General features: G+C 31.5%; 1 non-coding gene across 1 annotated transcript; it reads left to right on the forward strand.

Moving 5' to 3' along the window:
• Window positions 1-5,945: 5,945 nt before the first annotated feature.
• Window positions 5,946-6,018, forward strand: Trnav-cac (transfer RNA valine (anticodon CAC)). Its single transcript has one exon. It is a non-coding gene; the product is annotated as a tRNA-Val (tRNA).
• Window positions 6,019-24,440: the final 18,422 nt, after the last annotated feature.

The following is a 24,440-nucleotide window of genomic DNA, read 5'->3' on the forward strand; positions in this document are numbered from 1 at the left end:
AATATTTTGTCATTTTTTGACATTATAAACATTTTCAAAGGTCATTGTAGCTTAACTGATCATTGAATAAAGCAATATCCTCAGTAATATGTGAATCTAAAATATTGGGTTATCTATCCCCTACATAGCCATGTGACTGTCTAAAACCCAAATTCATTATCTGTAGAGTGGGAAGAATCATCCACAACCTGCCTCCTCCTAAATGGTTGTGATGATCATAGCAATGGCATTTATAAAAATACCATTGGTATTTTTATATGGTAAAGGTCAAGAGAAAAAATGCACACCAAAACAAGGTGAGAATACTGAAATGCATTTTACTTTCTCTATAAATACAGTAACATCAATGAGAATAAATTTGTTTGAAAAGATATTACTCAAAGATAGTACTTCTAGAAAAAAATTATTTGGCCACATGACACTTTTGAAAATTTCTTTTATTCTCATAAAGAAAGTTGTGTGTATGTGCGTGTGTGCGCGTGCGCACGCATGTGGTTATTATGATGATACAGCACAGTTGTGAATGTCTCCTGTAATCTTTAAGATTCATAAAATTATATTGTTTTGCTTCTGATTTGTATCCATAGAAAAAAATCCAAACATCTTTATGAGTCCCTTATTATGTCTTCTATATAAAATACATGATATTGAACAGTAAACTAAAATTATGTGGAGTGAATATTTCATTATCACAATTCTAATTCACTTAAAATGATCTCAGTGACAAAAAAGAGAAAAAGAAACTAAAATATTGTTCTTTGAATTACATTGTTTAGCTTCTAAATCTTGAAGAGTCAGAAAATTCTTGCTTCTTAGATCCTCATGTTTTCAAGTTGTATTATAAATGAAGGAGAGACAGATGGGGAGGGTGATTGAGACATTGATGGATGTTTTAATCCAGGAAGCAGGTTTTCCGAGTCTTGAATATATCTTGCCAATTATCAAGAGTTGCTTTGCTTTCACCCTCAGTTCATTGATTCAGTGTGAAAAGGGAACCAACAAACAAAGCTAGTGATGCTTGCAGATGCTGACATGACTCAACAAGTGCCTGCAGTGGGGCAGCAACAGTGCTGCTCTCCAACAGGAATGATTAACCGCCCTCGGGTAGGACCAAAAGAATCTGCCAGGATGTTAAACTTTTGAGATCAATATTGGGGACATATGAAGGAAATTGTCATTATAATAATAATTTCTTTTCTTGTCCCACAAGATTTATAATTTATCACTTTTACACTTAACTATTCCAATAAATTAAACTTTATTTGTTAACATAGAAGGAGAATGTTCTGAATCTTTTACTTGACAAATACCAGGCCTGCCTCAATCTTTATTCCTTATTAATTTTCAAAATAATGTCCTTAATGTTCACATAATCCTTAATGTTGGTACATTATACAGACTTTAAAATAATTGATAATGATTTGAATTAGCAGAATTATTCTCATTTTTTGTCGTAATTTTCCAAGGAAATTGTAGCAATTTTAGAGTAACGTAGAACTAGCCAGTTCTTTCTTTCATATCCCCTGATTTTTTTTTCTATCTTGAGCTTCCATTTTAAGCAGAAAGCAAAACAAAATTAGTGAAAGATTATTTAAGTCAAATCTAGGACTAAAAGCGTTATTGTTGTTTCAATTGTAAGTTGCTTTTTGAAAAGAAATTAATATTGATATTTCTATTTTTATATCATTCTGACTCATCTTTCAGGAAGAACAATAAGGGTCAATAACAGGTTAATATTATTGTTCTAGAAGCTGTTATGAAATTTCATCTAACTCTCATACCTGTGGTACACACGGAGACTGGTGAGCCTAATTTTCCCATAATCACAAAGCCTACCTTACTGATAGAACAAGAAACTTCATTAAGACATAACCTTAAAACCAGTGCTCTTTCTATTAATAAACAGAGTCAATTTTTATTTTGACCTCTAAAATATATTCTCTAAATATATACTCAATTTTATTCTCTATGTACAGGAATGATTAACTGCCCTCAGGTAGGAACAAAAGAATCTGTTGGAATGCTAAACCTTTGAAGTCAATTTTGGGGACATGTGAAGGAAATTGTCATTATAATAATAACATTTTCAAATGGATTTATTTATTTATGTATGTATGTATTTATTTTTAAAGAGAGAATGAGAGAAAGAATTTTTTTAATATTTATTTTTTAGTTCTCGGCAGACACAACTTCTTTGTTTGTATGTGGTGCTGAGGATAGAACCCGGGCCATACGCATGCCAGGCGAGCACGCTACCGCTTGAGCCACATCCCCAGCCCTATGTATTTATTTTTTACATTTTTCTCCAGTTGCTTTTCGTAGAGAATGTTAGGGCAGATTAGGCAAACAGACCACAGAAGGAGGTCTGAGGTCTTAGACTTAATTCCAATCATAATCCAAGACTTTTATAAATGTATAGTCCTCTGTGCAATACAATTGCTCTAAGCCATTGTTTTCATATGTGAAATTAAAGATGGTAATACACTTCATCTTAATGTGAAGATTCAGTGTGATGACATGCAATACAACATTTAACATGATGCTTTAAACACTGGCACACTTAAAAAATCCTATTGGTATGTGTCCTTTACTTTAATGTTGAGATTTTTTTAATTTAAATAATAGAAGCTTGAGTAGGCTTTTCAAATCACTGGTGTTTTTTGGTCATTGATAATAATTTTATGCACAGATATCTGGAAATGATTTTGAAATAAAAGGGACTCTGGGGAAAAAGAGGAAACTTACTTCCAGTATTAAGACATAAATTACAGGGCTGCATGGACTAGAAGTCCCCAGATAGAAAAAGCATGTCTGCACACAACTTCCGCTTTTGTTGAATGAAAATTGTTTCTATAAAATCATCAGTTGACAGAACATTATATGCAAGTCCTTTAAACTTTTGACAGAACATTATATGCAAGTCCTTTAAACTTGCTTGTGTATTATAGTTTAGCTAAGTGCCACTCCTTTTTACTGATTTGACACCTCAATCTGCTATTACATGTGTATAATTTTGTGAAACATTGGAAATATTTTTTTCTTTTTTACTAACATCACACTATATCATCTACTTTAACTTGAAAATATTTGTGCTGGAGTCTTTGAAAGATCAATAGTGGAATAAGCTATTTACTATAAGGTATATTTACTATAAGGTAGTAAATATTTAACAACCAGTTCTTTAGGAAAAAAGAAACACAGAGACGAGTGTATACACACATGTTACCATAAATCTGCTTTATATTTGGTAATTGCCTTGGGGCAAATACTCCTATTCAAACTGATTTCAATCTACAAATATGGAACTGGGAAGAATTCTAGCATATCACTAGATACAGGCATAGGCCAATATGCTTGACAAGAGAATTGTGCATTTGATGTGTAATTTTGTTAATTCTGAGAATAATGGCAGAAAATTTGGAAATAGTTGCTGTAAAACTAACAGGAATTCTAAAAATCTTTACTTACCAGATAACCTATGTTAAAAGTTTTCTTGTAGATGAAGCAATAATTTGAATTCATATAGTAACTTGTCCTATCCTAGCTTTCATGTTATAAGTGTATGCTTTAAGGTGAAATAACATTAAATGCATACAAAGGCACCATTTTATGGAATAGGACCATTTTGAAATTTACCAGGCTATGCTGTTTTATTTTCTTTTAAATTTAGGCAAAACATAAAAAGAGAAAATTACAAAATGTCACAATAATTCAATATACATAATTAAAAAATAATCAACTCAGGAAAAAAAAAACCATTAATATTACCTTACTAGAAATAAGGGATTTCTAACACTCTACAATAAAAACAAAATCAATGAAAATGACCCAAAAGTAGAAGCAAGTGGACTTGAGAAAATTTAATTTTTATGCTGACTTGAATTTTCCCCCTTTTATTCTCTAATTGAAATATCTGCCTTCTCTTTAGAAGTATAAACAAGTCCTGATAATATATCTTTAACTAAAGCTTATTACAATCCTTATTTGTCTATAGCAATTTTTTCTACTCTAACTGGAAATATTTTTGCAACAATTATTAATTTTATAATTAAAATAAAAATAAATTTCAACAATAGAATAAAAGTAAACAGATGGTTAAAGTTGTGTTATTTAATAGTAAGCTGCTTTTTCTACATGTGCCAGTATTGACTATAACATTTGCTACTTAAAGTGTCTTCTGTTTCTCACCTGATGACTCTGAGTTGATGGCTAGAAGGTCCCCAAATGGGAAACTTGGTCATTAACCTTAACTTTTCTCACACTCACTAAATCTTGCCAAATTTATCTCTATGAATTTTTAAAATCTATTTCTTCTAATCTTTCATTGTAAACACTTTCTTAAGACTTTAATCTTGGTTCCGTGGTACTCACCTCTAATCCTAGCTACTCAAGATGCTGAGACAGGAGGATCACAAATTCAAGGCAGGCCTCAACAACTTAGTGAGATTCTGTCTAAAAGTAAAATATAGAAAGGGCTGGGGGATATAGCTCAGTTAAAAGTGCTCCTGAGTTCACTCTTCAGTACAAAAATACATGAATAAATAAATAAATAAATACTTTTCAAAATCATGGCTGTGTTTATTAATGGGAATAGTTGTAAAAATAATAACATCACAGATTATGATTAATTAGCATCATATATATGAAGAACATAGGCCAGCATCTGACACACAATAAGTTCTTAGTAGATAATTCCAGTTATTCTTATTATCATTATCATTCATTGACTCAGTAATAGTCATTGAATGACATTTATATATCATACACTATTCCAGATTTTAGAGATAGGATGATGAATTAAACAATGATTCCTTCTTTTATTGAAATTACATTCTAGTAGGTGAACACAGAAAATAAAATAATATAGATAATATCTGGCACTGATAAGAACTATGCAGAAAATCCAGTTACTAAAGGGATGAAGAATGATGTGGAATGGGATGATAGACAGGGAGAGGCTATTTTATAGGCTGCCTGGTAGGTAAAATTTGGACAGTATCCTAAATGATGTTCAGGAGAATGCTTTGGGAATAACCAAAAGAAAAGCATTTCAGGATGAAGAAACATGGCTGTGTTCAGGAAAAGCCATGGAGACCAGTGTGGCTGCAATGGAGCCACTAGGAGAAGGAACAGGAAAGAATGCAAGGAAAGGTCATATGTGGCATTACTTTGTTTTTTTCTGTTTCAGCAGTCTTTCTGGTTTCTCTTTGCCTCACTCAAATTCACACTATACAGAGTGACCAAGTGTCTTTCCAATGTTTTGACGACCACTTTACAGGGCACTACACGTAATATTCAATGGTCGACATCACATACTGTCTGATTTTTTTCCTCAGGTACACATCTGGTCATGTGGTACTTTGCATTTTATAATTCTAAAGCCCCAAATAGGTTTGCTTTCTCCCAGACATAAGCTGCTTGCTTCATTAGCATTTACTGTCTCTTATTTCAGGAATGCTTTTTTTTTTTCTCCTTTCTGAGTCTAAATAATCTTTATTCATCCCCTGAAATTCAGCCTAACAGTCACTTCTTTTGGGAAATCATTTCTAATCAAGCCAGGTTTGGAATAGCTATTCTTTCTTCCCTTTCAAGTAATCTGCACTCATTTGTGACCCCTTATTTTCTCCACTAGACTTGGTGTTACATAACAGAATTTATCTTCAGGGTTAATCCCTGCAACTGTCATATATTATGCACTCAACATTTAATGGATAAATTAATGAACAAGTATAACAAGCCCAAGACTGGTTACTGATGTTTCCCACTGGAACAAAATCTCTACATACCTTTCCAAATGTTGGAGAATTTTCATTGAGAAATGAGGATAATATGCTCATCTTTTTCATATTGGACCCTTTACCTTCTTCAGAATTGAAACAAGATGAAGCACTTGTGTAAGAACATAAATTACTTTTAGTAACTTCAGAACATAGGCACTTGGGGCTGGGGATATAGCTCAGTTGGTAGAGTGTTTGCCTCACATGCAGAAGGTCCTGGGTTCAATCCCCAGCACCACCAAAATTAATGAGACTCTCACCAATTTAGTGAGACTATGTCTCAAAATAAAAAATAAAAATAAAGTATTGGGGATGTAGTTCAGAGGTAAAACATCCCAATCCCCAGTACCAAATTTTTTTTTTTTTTAAATAGAACATATGCACTTAATGTAGCTTTATGAATCCTTGTTATACAATCACCAATATTTCTAAGGATATTCCATTTTGGACAGGCACATTAGTGTGGTAGACCAGAAAATTTCCTTTGTTGTAATTATTGTTTTAGAACTCACATCTATTATTTGGAGTAGTAAATACTCTATAGCCTCACTTTAGGTTAAATGGTTTAATGGTTAAAGATGCCAAAAAATGAACTGCTCATGTTGAAAACAAATTAGTTCTTCCTGATAAAATAAATATTTTGATAACCTTGACAAGGAGAACTGAATTTTAGTGTTGAGACTAGACAACACATTCATATTCATATGTTTATGCTTTTCAAACTGTTAGTTGCTGACTTCAGAAGTTAGAAGTCAATAAACAGTAATGCAGTAAATAAAAATGTACCATTTAAAGAAGATTTAAAGAAGTGAATTTTTTAAAGATTATATTTTTCTATGGATTTCTAAAGTAATTGGGTGAATTCAATACTCATATTAGTGAAGCATTTTGTAACAACCCATTGTAAAGTCTAGGGCAAAGTTTTCAATGTCCATTCATAATTTAATGTACTTTCAATCAACAAACAACACAAGATTCTAATAAAGAAATATTATTATAATCATAAAATTATACATCAGAAAAAATGCCCTTAAGCTAGTCTTTATTTCTTTGTATTAGCTGGAATTGTATGCCATAACTCTGACATATGGGGTTATCACAACAAATAAATGCATAAACCCATTTTCACTTCTCTAGTTTAATTGGAAAAAGCTTATTTCAAAAAAGAAATGTGGCTGAATGCTTATTGAATGGCTTTAAAAGTACATCATTATCTTCTAGTTTTGTAAGGTCTCTGGAAAGTCTAGTTCAGGGTCTATTTATTTTACTTGCCTGAATAACTAGAAAAATTGTGCACTGAACTTATCAATGCTTAGTAAGTGATTATTTATAGTGCAGAATGTTTCTCTCATTGTGTGTAAATACTGGGGCATTTACTTCTGTAATTAAGGGGCTTTATAAATTCTTTTCCTTTGTGTTTCAAATTATTATAAAAGTGTGGTTTATTTTGTTAAGGGTAACTTATCTAGGAAAATAATTACAGCTATAGTTTTAAAAATTGTTGAATGTTTTAAAAAACACTAATATAATATAAAAAACTATTAATATAAACAAAACAAATTATAAAAATGTACATAAGTAAAAAAATAATAATATTTTTCCTGATTTTAGACTGGCAGAAAGCTAAGAAATTTATAAGTGATTTTTTACTTATTACACATCTAGGGCCATTAAGAAATTAAACTTTTTTTGTTAGTGAAAAAAGATTATCAATAATGAGCAAAATTTAAATTCAACAAATCTTTCAACCATACAATCTATTCAAGTAAGTTAAAATAATACAAATATGAACAAGTCATAATTCTTTTCGTTAACATGGAGAGAGATAAAGGGCAGATTCCCATAGTCCTGTAAAGTGGAACAGGCCACGTATGTTATGAAAATAGTTCCGGTGCCTGGGAATGAAAATGAAGAAAGGGTAACAGGTTGGGAGCATTGGAAGGAAGGATCTGGAGAAGAACTGAAATTGGTAAGAAAGAGGTAAAAGATAATGAAATAGTATGAGCCCCAAGATAGGAAAACATGGGTGACATCTAGTGAAAAGCTATTTCCCTGTATGTTCCTAGCATACAGCTCAATTTTCTGGGGAAGGTCAAGTAAAAGGCTGATTTAGAGATGAAAATAGTGGGCTGTGATAGTCATGGTAAGTAACATGCACATTATCTGTAGCCAAGGGGGAACAGATCAAGCCTTTTGAGTACTCCTTTAATGAAATCTGCTATTTTTTCCTGTTGTATTTTGTAGTTGTGACAGATCAAATAGCTCTGTGATTTTGGCAGAATGTAGGTAAGTTGAGAAGGCAGATGCCCACCTCTTGGTGTTTATTATGCATTTTAAAGAAGCACAGGAAGAAATATTAGAAGGTATTCAAATATTTATCTGAATCATGAAAGCATTAATGTTTTACAGCATTATATATGGCTTGTAATTGAGATTCTCACTCATTCCATGCTTGCTTTGCTCTGGTAGTGTTTGTCACTGTTGCCCTCACGATTGCACAAACTTTCAGCTTATTTCAATTGTGTAGGAACAAATCTTGAATGTGTTCAGTATTATAATAAAAGACATTTAAATTGTAAAATTTTATCATATTTTTATTGAAATGTTATTGTCATGAAAAACTGTATAGCCCTACATTTTACTGGTGACCTACACATAGTCCTTAAAAGAATTGTCCACCAAAAGGCAAATTGCATCCTTTTTACGAAACACAATACTCTGATTTTGTTGACATCATATTGAGAGACAAGTGACTGTCAGTAATAACCTATTGATGAGATGTGATAAAATTGAAAATAAACATAAGAGTTCTATGTGTCAACAGAAACATCACCTTTTTATAAGGAGTGAAAATAGTAACCCTTTAGAACATAGCTTGGGCTGTAGTCATTTTAAAAACAGTTATGTTTGGAATTATGTCAGTTATGATGCAATTTTATTGTCATAATAAGGTTAGTAAGTTCTAAAATCTCTTAAAGCACAGTGGAAAGGACGATTAGAAATACAAAGTTCTTGTCTCATTAAAATTTTTGTTAAGTGGAGAGATTCAGAAGAGATTTCAAAAGTTTTCCAAATATGTATTAGTAGCAGTTTAATAACCCTGTGAATAATTGGTTGCTTGAATCACATATGCTAATCAATAAGTCATAACAATATTGATGACCTTTTTCTTTTAGATCTATACATCTGTCCAGATATATTCTTCAGGCATGATAGTCATTACAATGTATTTCTGAAAAAACAAACATTTTACAAAAAAAAAAAAAAAAAAACCTTTTTATTAGAACAAGCAGTATAAATTCTTGAACTAGATTTCTAAATTAACACACTATAAGTAGAGAAGTACAAGCACTCATGTATTTTTCATTAAAATATTATTAGGATTATATTTTAGTTAGCTTCAGAAATCTCTTATAATAATATAAAATTAAAATATATTATAAATTATTCCTTTTAAAATCTCCATCTGGACACATGCATTACAGTGCATTATAATGCATATAATATTTATAATGGCATGACATTTATAACTAAATCCATATTAATATTTTATAAGATTCATGGTTTAACTTCATCATAACTATATATTTATAGCTATGAACTCTTCCCTTCAAATAAAATCTTGAATATCCAGCTACTTATATCAACAAAATATACAAAAATTATTTTGTTGCTTTGGGCTTTGCAGCATATGTGAGAATTACCAATCATTCAGTATCCTCCTGCTAGACTTCTCTCAACAGCTAGAAAGCCCTCGACACTGGTATTACACTTTGAAAGCATTAATGTATCTGACAATTAAAGATTGCCCTCAGTAGTATAAAACATATGTTACGTATTCCAACTTTCTTATTATTTTATATTTCATTTTTGTAACTACTTTTATCTCTCTGGTCCATACTAGCAATTCAGTCTTCCTCTTTTCAGCAATAGCCTAATAAAATAGTGCTCAAGTTATGATCCACCAGCAAACAACAAAAACTTCCATTTTGACACTCTATTTCTGAATTTAAATTTGATCAAAATTGTCAAATTATTAAAAGAGAAATCTATGTCCTATGTTTAGGGATGGTGGGGACACATGTTGTCACATTACCTATTATTTCCTGATGTTTCTTCATTTAGAACGTATTTCTGGAAATATAGAATACAGATTCCTTCCTGTTTTCTAACAGTGAATTTAACAAAATTTTGAATTGAACTTAAGAACTTGATTTACCTTGGGCCATTTAGTTTTTCATCTATGTGAGGTATTGGGAATTATTCCTCTCCTAGCAAGTGTTTATCAGAAGATATCCATGTCACCTTTTATCCTTCCAGGGCTTGATGTTGAGTGCTGATGAGTAATGCTTGATAGACACTGAGTTTGACCTTCCAGGGACAGACTATTTCAAGTTTGAGATAGAGAGAAAAGTCAGTAATTGGTTTAGTCCTCCTAAACTAATGCTCAGAGGGAGAGATAGATACCTTGTACTCTGTTTTTATGATTTATTTATTTGTGTATATTTAATAAGCTATAATGTTATTTAAGAAATAATTACTTTTATAAAATCATAAGATATATTTTCCCAACATATGTTAAAACCATAATTATTAATAGTCATTTAAAGTGCAGTAAGTACTTCAAACATTTTTTATACTTGAAATACACTGTGATTTTATATAATAACAGGTATTAATTCAGAACCCAAATAATTCTAACAGGAAACAAAAGTATATGGTGAAAATTTCCCTAAACTATTGATAATTAAATTGCAATATCTTTCTCTGTATTTATTTTACAATTAATGGACATAATTTTTTATAATAACCAATGTCTATTTTAAAATTTCTTATATTTTTGTGTGTGGTTCTGGGGATTGAACCCGGGGCCTAATGCATGCAAGGAAGGCACTGTACCAACTGAGTTATATCCCCAGCATAACTAATGTCTAATGCATACTCTGAAGAAATATTTTTCTGCCACCTAATGAGCTGGCAATTAAATTACATGGCCTTGTGTCTTCAACCAAAAGATTGGGTATTCATCTTGTTTGGCTAATTGACACTCTGTTTTGCAAGATACAATATTGGAACAGTTGTTGTCTTAAGTCTATTATAAGTCTGTCCATTGAGTTATTCCATGGTGATTTGAGCAGTTGTAAAAAAGAGAGCGAGCAAGAAAGAGAGCTGATCATATGGTTTGAACACTGTCTGGTGTTGTTTGAAAACAGTATTTCAGTTAAATTAGCCAATATATTTTCCTCTTCCCCTTACTAATTTTCTCCATAAATATGACTATTTATATTTTCATCTTTTTTTTGTGGAACTTTTTTTTTCTAAAGCTATAATGTTTTGTTTTAATTGAAAGATATATGAACTCATACATATATAAACTCACACATAAACACTGTGACAGATTAAAGGAAGCCATGAATTCTTTGACATACCTTCCTTTGAAAGATATGGACAATATCCCCTTCCTATAACTAGCCTTTGAGCTTGTCAGAATGGTAATTTGGCAGTTTGACACCTAGCATTTAGGAGACTTGGAAGTTTACATTTTTTCATATAAGAAGTCTAACCACTTTGTGTCCACATTGTCTAAAAGCCAAAGCAACCACGTAGAGAGGCCATAAGAAGAGAAAATAGGAGGGGGGAGAAGAGGAGGAGAGAGGAGAGAAAAGGAAAGCAGAAGAGAGATGGGAAAGAAATGGAGTTTTACCAGCTCCAACAATTCCAACACCAGTTGTACAGATTATTTCAGTGGATGCTCCAAATATTGTGGCACTGTGATAATCTGTTGAGACCATCCCAGAATTCTGACACATGAAATTTGAAATGAATAATAACAAATTGCTGTAAACCATTACATTTTGAGTAGTTAGACAAATCAGAAAAAAACATTGGTGAATTAATTATAAAATAATATTTCTCCTTATTATTTTCTTATTTATTAAGTACTCTTGTCTTCAATGATATTCTACAAAGAGAAAACCAAGCTGGTACATACTAACAATAAATCACTTATCAGCGTTTAGTTGATTTTATTATAGTTTTTAAATTAAGGACAGCAATCCCATATTGGCTGTACTCAGAGTAGACTGCTTCAGCTATCCTAACTTTGTTTAGGCCACTGCTAAGGAATACCTAGACTTCTCACACTTTCCTCTTTTCTCTCCATACATTTGCAAAAGAGTACCATATTTGTGAATATTTTTACATTATTTATAATGTTTCAATATACCATGGTCATTTCTGGGCCAGTAAACATCATCATTTAAATGTTTTATAAGTTATCATTGTGCTTCATAATTTTGCTTAAGTAGGATTTTGCTATAACATTTACTTCTTATCATCTTGTTCATTATTGCTTTTGTTCAAGATGGACTCCATATTACAAGTTCATATATAAAGCAAGAAGAAAAGAAAAAGGCAACAATACCTGAATCTACTAGATTTTAATTAAAAAGATACTGATTATAGAAATGACCAGAATTATACCATATTTCTTTCCCTTGACACTTCTGCATCCAGAAAATGATGATCCAGAAAAATATTTTTTTTCTATATATGTCCCCATCCTCCAAGTGTACAATTCGCCTAAAAGGAAAAAAGGATATAAATAGTTGCTTTGTCACTCTACTCAACTCAAAGTGTCTGCTTAAGGAGACAGATGATAAATGCATATATAGATGTATACACACATACATACATACATATATACATATATACATGTAGACAGATAGATTATAAGTAAAATATACAGCACATAGGCCTGTTAGATTTCTTGGAAATGGAAAAACTGGTTTGAAGAATTTTTATTTTTTCTTATAATTCTATGTAATTTGAAGTATTTAATAGTTATATTTGATGGTTTAATCATGCAAATTGACTTAATTTTTAATAATGCAAATTGAAGGAAAATACTGATAGATAAACATGATGCAATTACCTGAAAGAATTTTTGATTTTAAAATTGATTATAAAAGTAAAGGTTTGGATTGAAATTTTTCTTATAGAATCTAAATAGAGAATCTTTGGGAGAAAATTCAAAGCTAAACAAACTAACATCCAAACAAAAATATCTGTGAGTTCCTAGAATGTGACGTATTGACTTCAATATTACATTTCAGTTATTGGTGACTCATATTTGTGCATGCTTTTCATTTATTTACTGTGAATCTTTAAAAATGAATATAGAGCAATTAGTATATCTTTGCTTCATTCCTAAATTCTTGATGCTTTCAGTGTGGCATTCTATAATCCAAATTATTATTGCTGCATACTCTTACTTCATATTCCTGACTTTTTCTATGCTTATATTTCAATTGAGAAATTCCTGACAGTTTGTGTAAAAATGATCTTTTTTCTTCATTGATTAAATAAAAAAGAGCTTAGCTTTAATATTAAATGAGGTTGAGATCTGTGAAAAATTCGTTTTGATTAAGAAGCTAAGCTATTAATCAGTTGTATTAGAATGGATCAGTAGAATCTTATTGATAGAAGTGATGTTGCTTAACAATGAGTAAGTAGACTGGAAGGCAAACGAAGCTCAGAAAAATCCCTGTTTACATCACTTGCCAAATTCTGTGGTGTGAATACATCCATCATAGCTGATTTCAAGCCAACATTAGTGTAAAGAGATATACAGTGAGTAGCAAACTGTTATGTGGAACTATTATATGAAATTGGACAGATACTGTTATGTGGAACTGTTATATGAAATTTGGACAGATACAGTAGACATTAAAAACTTTAAAAGAATAGAAAATGGTGAAATATAGTAAAACAATTAGGAATTGATGCCTTTTGATCAATCATTACCTTTATTTTAAATAATGTATTTAATTTCAAATGTTTATAATTTAATTTTTGATAATGCTGTATTTGACCCAAAGTATTTAGAAGAAATGATCAATTGGATATATTGACTGTCAAAATGAACTAGTTCTAGTACATGTCCCAGTTTGATACATTCACCATTTCTATGTTATTTATATTATCATCATCACCAGTGTAGTTCAGAACCATATTGTTTTTCATTAATACAATTATGTGAGCCTCTTCATTGAATTTCTGCCAGCTTTTTTCATTCAGCATTTTTAAAGTGCCTTATCTAAACTTTCTAATCCAAATTGAATACTACTGACAAAGTAATTATTACAAAGTATGGCTTTAATCATAAGAAAATCCTGTTCAAAGCATAATTAGCTTCTTATTAGACACAAAATAAAATATAAATAACTTGGAAAACATGAAAGCTCCTCTAGGAGCTTACCTCAATGTAATGTCTAGATGCATTTTTCGCTATTCATCTTCATAGAGGGGATGCTCCCAACCAAACAAAAGTAATTATTACTTCCAGAACACAAGAGGGTAATTATAACATCATGTGATTATATTATTGAAATTGGTTTTGGGAATTTCATTTATTAGAATCTAAATATAATCTGGAAAATAAATAGAACAAAGGGTAAATTCTATTATGTTTGTGTGCATAACCAGCAAGAAAAATGAACCGACTTCTATTTCAAAGAGAAATAACAAATGTTTCAAGTATTTGAAAGTGTATGTCATGGAAAGGAAATTAGATATAATCATTTAAGACCCTGAAAAGTGGACTTAGAAATGAATGACTATACAGTGATATCGATATGAATACAAGCAAAGGAACAGTTTTTCATTAGTGAGAGAATTGGCAGAAAGACTGTAGCACACAGAATAATTTTTAACTTATTCTTTTTTTTTTTTTTTTAAGAGAGAGAGGAGAATGAGAATTTAATATTTATTTTTCAGTTTTCGGCAGACACAACATCTTTGTTTGTATGTGGTGCTGAGGATCTAACCTGGGCCACACGCATGCCAGGCGAGCGCGCTACTGCTTGAGCCACATCCCCAGCCCTTAACTTATTCTAATTTATTTTATTTTATTTTTTTTACTGGAAGTGTCTTTAATATTGTGTTTTATGTTCACATAACATAGATTTTTAAAAAGAGATTTGAGTCAAATTGCTTGGGATGTTAGCATAAAGTGTGATTAAGTAGGGTCCAAATTGTCCATTTTGAAGAGCTTTTAGGTAATTTATGTATATGTATATGTGCATTTCTTTAGAAGAAATGGAAATAATGAATTTCATTAATCTTGAAAGATTCAAAAATATTAAGAAAAATAAAAATGATTTTGAATTGTTATACTAATATTAATGGCATAATTATTTCATTATTTTCTGAAAAATTCCATAATAAAAAATAAAAATTTTTAAAGAAAACACAGGGCAAACTTTACTTTTTGTTCATTAATCTTTGCAATAAAGAAGTATCTATTATCAAAAACTATACAATTGTATCATTGTGTTTACAAGGTTTGTAGAAATAAAATGCCTGACTACATTAAAAAAAAAAAAAAAAGGAAAGACTGGAAATTGAATTATGTGGTTGTGCAATATATGTAGTATAAAATTATTCAGTCTAATTAGACATAATTAATTGAGTAAAATAAAACAATATAAAAAGCAAAGGCTACAATCTAATAGAGGGAAAGAAATTAAAGGTAAATGTAATGAAAAATGCATTAAAGAATATTAGAAAGCTGGGGATTATCTATTGTTATCAATTGGGATATACTTCAATACAAGGACTTATTTATCAGAGGCAAAAATTGACATTTATTGTAATAAAAATAACCTTCTGAGAGTTTTAATGTTTGTCCCTTTCATTAAAATGCCAATGTATGTGAAACACCAATCAACAAAACTAAAGTAGTAAGAGAAAATTAAAGTAAGAGGTGATTTAAACACTACTGCCTCAGTAATTGATGGAAGAAGCAAATAAAAGATCAATAAGGAATTTCTCTTTCTTTTCCTTCTACTCACTTAATTAAAAAATATATATATTTATTTGTTCTCTTTTCTTCCTTTTTTTCCCCCATAATGTTTCTTCCCCAGAGATGCCAGAGCTGGAAGCCTCCACAGTGAAGTATGATGGAGGCTTTTGGAAATGGCAGGCTCATAGGGCCCTGGCTGAAGAAGCTGAGAAGTTTAAATGTGTTAGCCATGCCAGTGCTGAGTTATTTTTGTATTTATATGTATGTGTTATTTTCAACTGATTTGAAACAAAGGTACCTAAGTGATTGTATACTGAGAGTATGATTTTATTGATTTATTTACTAATTTATTTATTTATTTTTAGTACCAGGTATTGAGCCCAGAGTCACTTAACCACTGAGCCACATTTCCAGCCCTTTTTAACTTTTATTTTGAGATGGGGTTTCGATAAATTACCTAGGACTTCATTAAGTTGCTGAGGCTGGCTTCCAATTTGGGATCCTCCTGCCTCAACCTCCCAATTTGCTGGATTTACAGGAATACACCACCATGCCCAGCTGAAATTATATATTTATGAGAAACATTGCAGGAACAACTGCATAGCCACTTAGAAAACCAACCAACCAAGAAACAAATAAACCTTGACCTTTACCTCACAGCTTTCAACAAAATTACTTTGAGATGTAAAATTTGTGTGTAATGTATCTAAGCATAAAAGCTAAACCTGTCAAACATCCAGTAGAAAACAAATGAGAAAGTCTTTCTTACTTTAAGGTAAAGTCCTTAAAGTTCCTTAGATAGAACAAAGCACTCACCATAACAGAAAACTGATAAATAGCAATTCATTAAAATAATTCTCTTTTATAAGATACATCATCAAGAAAATGAAGTGAGTGAAATGAGTACAATGATTTATAATACATGTCTGATGGAGAGATTGTACCTAGCATATATAAACAATTCTATAAACCAATAAAAACAATTAACACTAAATAAATATGAGCAAAAAAAAACTGGACAGAATTTCATCAAAGGAGATACACTTAAAGATCAAGCATATATAATAATATTCAACATCAGTCATAAGGAAATGCAGAAAAAAAGGAACCAACCCAAACACTATTTCACAGCCTATAAATGTGTAAATAATAAAAGCTCTCAGCTTTCAATATTAGTATGGATGAGGTGTTACACAACTACTGCTATACACAACTGAAAGCAGGGTGAAATGGTACAATCACTTTGGAAAACTCAACCCACTTGAGTTTATTACCAATTATTCACTGAAGAACAATGAATGTGTATGTTCACAAATGCTTGTGTAAGATCGTTCATGTCAAATTTATTACTTATAGGCTGAAACAAAGGCACACGGTGGACTACTACTCAGCACTAAAAATTAATAAAATGATATCTGGTATAACATGAACAAAACTCAAGACACATAACATAGAGAAAGATAGTTTGAAAATTATTCCATATAGTATGTTAAGAAGAAGCATTAATACTATTGTGATAGAAATCAGATTTGGGGTTGTTTCGTGTGTGTGTGGGAACAAGGAGGTAGGTGGGGACTGACTATAAAGGATAATGAGGAAACTTCCAGGAAAATAAATATGTATTTTGATTAGTATGATGCTTATAAGATTCTTTTGAGTTTCTTCGAGGTTTCAATATATGTATCTACAATAGAAATACCTTATTGTATGTAAATTAGAGCTCAATAAAATTGACAAAATTACAGGAAAACATGGAAATATTCTGACAAGTAAAATAAGTACACTGTTCTTGGTAAGAAGGAGAATATTTTGACTCTTGAAATTCTGATTATTATTTTAAAGGAGATTATTTCTAACTTATCCAGTGCATTTGATGTATTAGCTACCACCACTAGTGGTTAATTTCTCTTAAAGAAACATACTTTACTTCAGTGAAAAAATTCTTATTTGCCATTTTTCTTACAGTTGAATGTGGACATTCATCTTACTTTTAGTTTTTAATTCAATAGATATTAACAAAACATTGTTCGACAATTTTCTAGGAGCTACAGATAAAAGGATAAAGTTAAACATGTTCATTGCTTTCATGTAACTTGTACTCCAGTGACAATACTGACAATAATGAAATACTAAGGAAAGTAAGCAGCCTTTGAACTGTGTGAGTTCCTGTGATGGACTGGTGCTTGGTGCCAATGACAACAGCAATCTGAGGCAGCCAGGATAGCACTGTCACCATGGTTTTGATGCCTCTTCTAAACATAATATATTGCTATTGAATTGGCTTTGATATGAACTGTTCACAGTGTCAATTAAGTATAATGCTCCATGACATGGGATTATATTCATATAAATCCCACCTTAATGACAAAAATACTATTAAGAAAAAGATGCATTTAATACATCTAACCTAGTCTATCTTAAACAGGCTTAACACAGTTGCAGTAGCCTTCAATTGGGCAACATCATCTAACACAAAGGCTATTTTATAATAAAGTGTTGAGGATAACAAAATGTAATTCATTGCATACCATACACTGCACAGTACCACTTGTCCCTCCTGTGATTGACCAGGAGCTCTCCAGCATTGTGAAAGCACACCAAGTTGCGAATCATTAGTCTGGGAAATGAAAAAGACTCAAAATTCAAAGTTATGTTTTATTCTGAATGCATATCACTTTCACACCATCACAAAGTTGAAAAATTATAGGTTAAAACTTCTTTAGGTCAGAGAGCTTCTGTAATATAGAATGGAGGTTTGGGAAATAGCATGGGAAGGGAGGAAAAAATATATGACTCATTTGAGTGTTGCCAATAATTGAAGCCATGTGAGTAACGGTTTATTCTAGGAAAGTATGGATAATGAAATAAAAAATTATTAAAATTAATAACATTCAACTTTTGATATTTACGTTGAGGGAATGAGGTCACTGGGTGTCTTAGAAAAGTGGCCCGGAGAATAATTAGGAGCACAAAGGAGAATGTTGGGTCAAAGAAGCTGAGGGAATTCTTCTGAACCTGCTTCCTCAATTTTGTGAGAAATATGACTACTGTCAGAGTCTAAACTTCACTTTTTAAGAGATTAAATTGTTCACTTAGTTCTAGTAAAAAAACAATTACAGTGACTTTCTAGACTCAATCCTTACTTGTGATACAAGAGTTAAATCACTGTTCTTTAGGTAAGTTCCTGTTACTGCCTAAGATGCTTTATATTGGGTTTCTATCACTTTAGTAACATAGTCCTGAAGGTATATCTAATTTTGATTGGTACTACTGGACTTTCAAATTATGTACAGTATGTGAAATCTGAAAACAATAAACTCTGCTTTTAAACCAAATGTCTGAGAAAACAATTCCCTTCTCATTTTTTTTTTGTTATATTTGTTTATTTAGCATAATGCACATGTGTACAGGTTTTTGAGGAATATGACATATTGGTTGGTTTACTATTTGAGTTAACTGTAAGTTATTAATGCTATAATGCATCAATAATTTTTACATTTTTATAACTCTCAGAAAACACTATATAATTTACTTTATCTCAGCTTTAGCTTCATATTTTAAAATATCTTTTAAATTATTCTAGTTATTGGAGATCAAATGTTTGGTGTCCTTCTTTAGAGAACACAGTGACTTTCTTTAGACTTAGATTCACCACTAAAAAATGGTGACAGAAATATTATATGACTACAGTGAATATGAAATCAAAAATTTCTTACCCTCTTTTCCTTAATACTTCTGAATCACTCCAATAGTAATACCACATGCATGAATCATTTATTAATAGCTGTGAATAGGAAAATGGTTGTAAACTGAGATTCCACATTGTTAACTATAATTGTAAAACAAAATAACACATATCCAACAAATCTGGCACAGGGTTATATAGAAATTATAAAAGAATCTATAAGAACAGGCCTTTATAATTATTACATGTTTTCTTGTTAAATGCAGATGTTTACAGATAAGCCATGATGAAATGGAGATATATATAGAGAGAGTAAACATAAGTTCAATGTTTTTAAGAAATGTGAAAGCAGAGAAGTGAAAAATATTCAAGAGGGTTGTATAAATATAATAGAATACATTCAAACAAGAAAACGACAGATGGCAGTTAATAAATCTTGGTAAAACAGAGTCCTACCTTCCTGTTGTGAAAGTATAAATAATATATGTAATAAAATAATCTCTTAGTATATCTATTTTTCTCCCCTTTCACTGTCTGGTTGAATTGAAATCTGAAAGATGCAGAAAGAAAAATGAAGCTGTTAATTTATCTTTAAAATATATATTTAGAGCTAGTTCTGTAGATATATTTAGTAGCATTCTGCTCTCCTTACCATACTGTCATGTTATCTATTTGATTACTTTACAAAAAGGAAAACATGATAGATTCTGTATTTCTTCAGTTCTACTTAGTTATTTTTTAAAATCTCTATAAACCATTCAATATTGAAACTGGAAAATATCATTCCTAATATAGTTTGAGGATCAAGTAAGATTAATAAAAAGTATAGATGTCTTGGGTATTGAGAAAACTTAATAATATGCACCATCTGTTTATTCAGTTGTTCTTATCTTGACATGTTGAAAGTCTGATAAAGCAAGTAGATTTCCTACATAATTACATTATCAAATTGGTCTTAATGCTTGAATAGACAGAGTCACATTTCAAGAGACAGCATCTGATATATTTGATGCACTTTCATCTAAGGGAAAGGATTTCTACACTTTAGAATTTGTAAGATGTTTCCTGGGCTTCTACTTGTTAAATTACTGGCTTTAAATAATACTTTATACAGATTAAATCACATGCTCAACAAGGAGTAGGTCCAAGTTTTTGTTTTCTTGTTAAATGTTAAAAAAAAACATTTGGTAGTAGATATTACATAAATGATCTATTAGTAATAGTCTACAATCATTTCATTCTACTTTTGAAATAGAGATTATTTATCATTTAACTCCCTTTTATTAGTCTTTTTCTAGGTCTCAGTTTCAAACTTGTGTTCTTTGTCTGTTCTACATGCAGACAAACACCCATTAGTGAAAAAATTTGCATCATTGTTTGAATTTGCCTAGCCTTGTAATTTCTATGAATTAGTAGCATCAGAATGTAAAACAAGGAAGTGAATTCAGAATTCTAGGCTACTGTGTGTTTCTTAAATATTTTCTTACCCATGAAAGACTTTTAAGGTGATTCCATGCTGCCCATTGAAGAATGAGTGAGGTGTTTAGATTCTGGTCCACTCAACTTGTCTGGTCTCCTTTAATGACTTCCACCACCATGAACATTTAACAAGTGGAATCATCCAGGAATGTTTCAAGGGGACCATTTCAAAACCCAGAGTTCTGGCAGTACCTTGTCATAACACAGTGTCCAGAGACTATGTTGCCACTGAGAGTCAGAAGGTCATTTCTGCCAATACATAACCCTGACCCTGGTGTGCTTTTAGGCTTCCTGTATACCTGATGTGACCACTTAGTTATCATGGTTTAAAGGCCTTTTTAGAATAATCCTGTTTTTCGGGGAGTAGTGCTGCTCATATAAATATGCCAATAGAAGTGACTTTTATAATTTATTGAAAAATGTTACATAAAATATAAGTTTTATGTAAAAAGGTTGATTTTTGTCTGTGTAAGGGTGAAGGGACTCATAAGAATGAGATATATCTCTTAAAGTAAAATGTCAATCCAGATACTCCAAATGAAAATCTTCTACTATGTGATGACAAGGAGATTCTCCCAAAAGTGAATTGACATGTTTGAGAGATTACATTTTTTATAATGCTAATTTTTATAGATACTTACTTGGTAATTTTTTATGTATCAAAAACTGTAGTAAATTTGAAATCCATCTCACTTCAAGAAAAGTTGATAAGACATTCAAACCCAGAGCAAATGAAGAAGAGGAAAAAACAAAAACTAACTCAAAACATTCAGGTTTACATGTTTGATTCTTCTCTTAGGGAGTTGTCATACCTCACAGTTCAAAGTGTATATACTACAGATCAGTAACATGTAATGCAATTTACTACTCAGCAAAAATGATTCAAGAAGAAAACATTACAGTGTCTATTTACCTTTGTATAAGCAATGGCTTATGCTACACTGCTTTTAATGTTTGTACTTGGATAAAATTTTTATGTATGTATAGGGATGTCACAGTGCAAAATGCTGCTAGCCCAGGCACAAAATATTAAAATTATTTTGTGAAAAAAAATGTGTTTCTAAAACAACATAATTATTTTAAGTTTCCATAAGTAGTAAGTTATGACTTTTATAATGTTTCATATAAAAGAGAATTTTGTGTGTAACTATTAGATAAATAGGATAAAAATTTGGTGGTGATTATTCTTAAAATGACCTGTTTAGGAGTACTTTTCTTCAGGACCTTCAATAGCTTCACATCTTTGTAAATAATCCGTATTTATAAAATAATATTTCACAGGCTGGGGTTGTGGCTCAGCGGTAGAGCACTTGCCTAGCCCGTGCGAGGTCCTGGGTTCCATCCTCAGCATCACATAAAAACAAATAAACAAAATAAAGGTATTGTGTACAACTAAAAAATAAATATTTAAAAAAATTATAATATATCACTTTCTTTCTAGATATTAAACCATAATTAAATATAAGTTTCTTCATAAAAATATAAAGAAAAACTCTAAAGAGGAGTAAAAGGTGAATAATAAGCTTTGTTTATCTTCCCAGGTTGCACATATCAACATCCAGATTCAGGAGTTTGATGGATGTGTGCCTTTGTTCACAGGTATATTTCCTTGAAGAGATAATTCTTTCCAAAGAGTTACTGCTGACTGACATGCTATCTCACATTGATGATTATTTACTTCATTACTAGTTTCTCTGTGTCATAGGCAGAGATCAGAATTATTGCCAGTATACTTGGTGCACCCATTTAGCACCCGCTAATTCTGGCCATTGCTTTTAGTAAGATGATACAATAAATCAACTGATAAATAATTTGGTCTTGAGGAAGTATAATACTAGTAGAGACAGAAAGAAATCTTAGATATAATTAATAGGTAAATAATTCATCTTGTGAGAATGAAAGGTACTGTTATGGTACCTTTGGATATGAGGTGTCCCCTGCAAAGCTCCTGTGAGAGCAGGAGGTGAAATGATTAGGTTATAAGAGATGTAGTGTAATCAGTGAACTAATCCATTTGGTGGATTAATAATTTCAAAGGACTAACTGATAACTATAGGCAGGTGAGGGTCTATGTCTGGAGGAGGTGGATTATTGGGAGTGTATCTTTGTTCCCCAGGATCCTCTTTTGCTCTCCCTGAATCCTAACTTCCATGTCTTGAGCTGCTTTCCTCTGCCGTGCTCTTCCACCATGATGTTCTGCCTTACCACAGGTTCAGAGCAATGGAGTTGGTCAATCATGGACTGAAACTTCTGAAAATGTTGGGTTCCAAATAACATTTTCCCCTCTAAGTTATTCTTGTCAGATTTTTTGTTTGCTTATTTGTTTGTTTACAGTGATGAAAAGCTGACTAAACAAGTGTTATGAAGAAGAATAAAACAGTAATGTGCATAAGAAGTAAGGATAAAGACAGAGGTTGCATGCACATTGTAGATTTTACTGAAAAGGGGACATGAAACATACTTGAAAGAAGGGAAGGAGTACAGTGAGTGGAAATCTTGAAGAAGAGTTTGAAGCAATGTGTCTTTATTGGTTCAAGAAATAAGTTTTGTTTGGCTGAATCAGCTTGAACAGAGTAGGAGAAAATGATGTCACAAAGGTAATGGGATCTAACTGGATAGTTTTTTAATTTGTGGAAAAATGATTTGCCAAAGGAGTGGTTATTTGAAGAGGGCCTTAATCTGATTTGAGTTTTAAAAGAACTGTTCCAACTGCTCTGTTAAGATAGATAGGGGACGACAGCAGTCAGAAGCTTATCGTAATAACCCATGAGACAGATAAAAGCAGCTTCCAAAAGGATTATAATATTGGCAATAGTGAGAACCCGTTATATAGATGTAAGTGGATAACACCAAAATAAGATTTGTTCTTATATTGGACATAAAGAGTAAGAAAAAGAGGGGAGGCAAAGATGATTGATGCCATTTATTTGAGCCCGAGAAACCAGAAAAGTTGAGCTCCCTCTAACTCTAATGGAAAATACCTAGGTGAAATAGTTTTGGGGGAGGGAAGGACAAGTCTAGAAGATTTCTATGTGGATAAATCAGCATTCTCAACTTTTAGTTGAGTCAACTTTAGCTTGTGTGACCAAAATACCTGACATGAACAACTTAAACAAACAAAGTTTATTTTAGGCTCATGATTTCATAGGTCTCAGTTCATGGTTAGTTCAGGGCCAGATGAGGCAGAATATCACTGTGGAAAGACATACTGGTAGAAAGCCACTCACTCAGCCCATAGCCGATGAGAAGCAGAGAGAGAGGTGGGGGAGATAGTGGGAGGAACCAGGGACAAAATATAATTATCAATGGCATGCTCCTAGTGTCCTACTTCCTTCAGCCATACCCCACCTGTCTACAGTTACCACCCACTAGTCCATTCAAATTATTAATCTAGTGGATTAATCAACTGATGAATTTATAGTTCTCATGATCAAATAATTTCACCTCTGAACATTCCTTCATTGCCTAACACTTGAGTTTTCCAGGTAGCATTTTATATCCAAACTCTAATACACATACAAGACTAGGGTGAAAGATGTGTTCATGCTAGAGGAGATATATTTAGCAGCAAGCAGGGTAAAACAGAAATTTATATTAAAATATCCATATTTTTTATTATTTTGTTGTTGAAAGTAAATTTCACAAAATGGCAACGATTAAAAATGCTTTATATTAAGAATGATTTTTTGATAAA

The sequence above is a fragment of the Callospermophilus lateralis genome, chromosome 8 (assembly GCF_048772815.1).
Source record: "Callospermophilus lateralis isolate mCalLat2 chromosome 8, mCalLat2.hap1, whole genome shotgun sequence".
NCBI classification, from domain to species: domain Eukaryota; kingdom Metazoa; phylum Chordata; class Mammalia; order Rodentia; family Sciuridae; genus Callospermophilus; species Callospermophilus lateralis.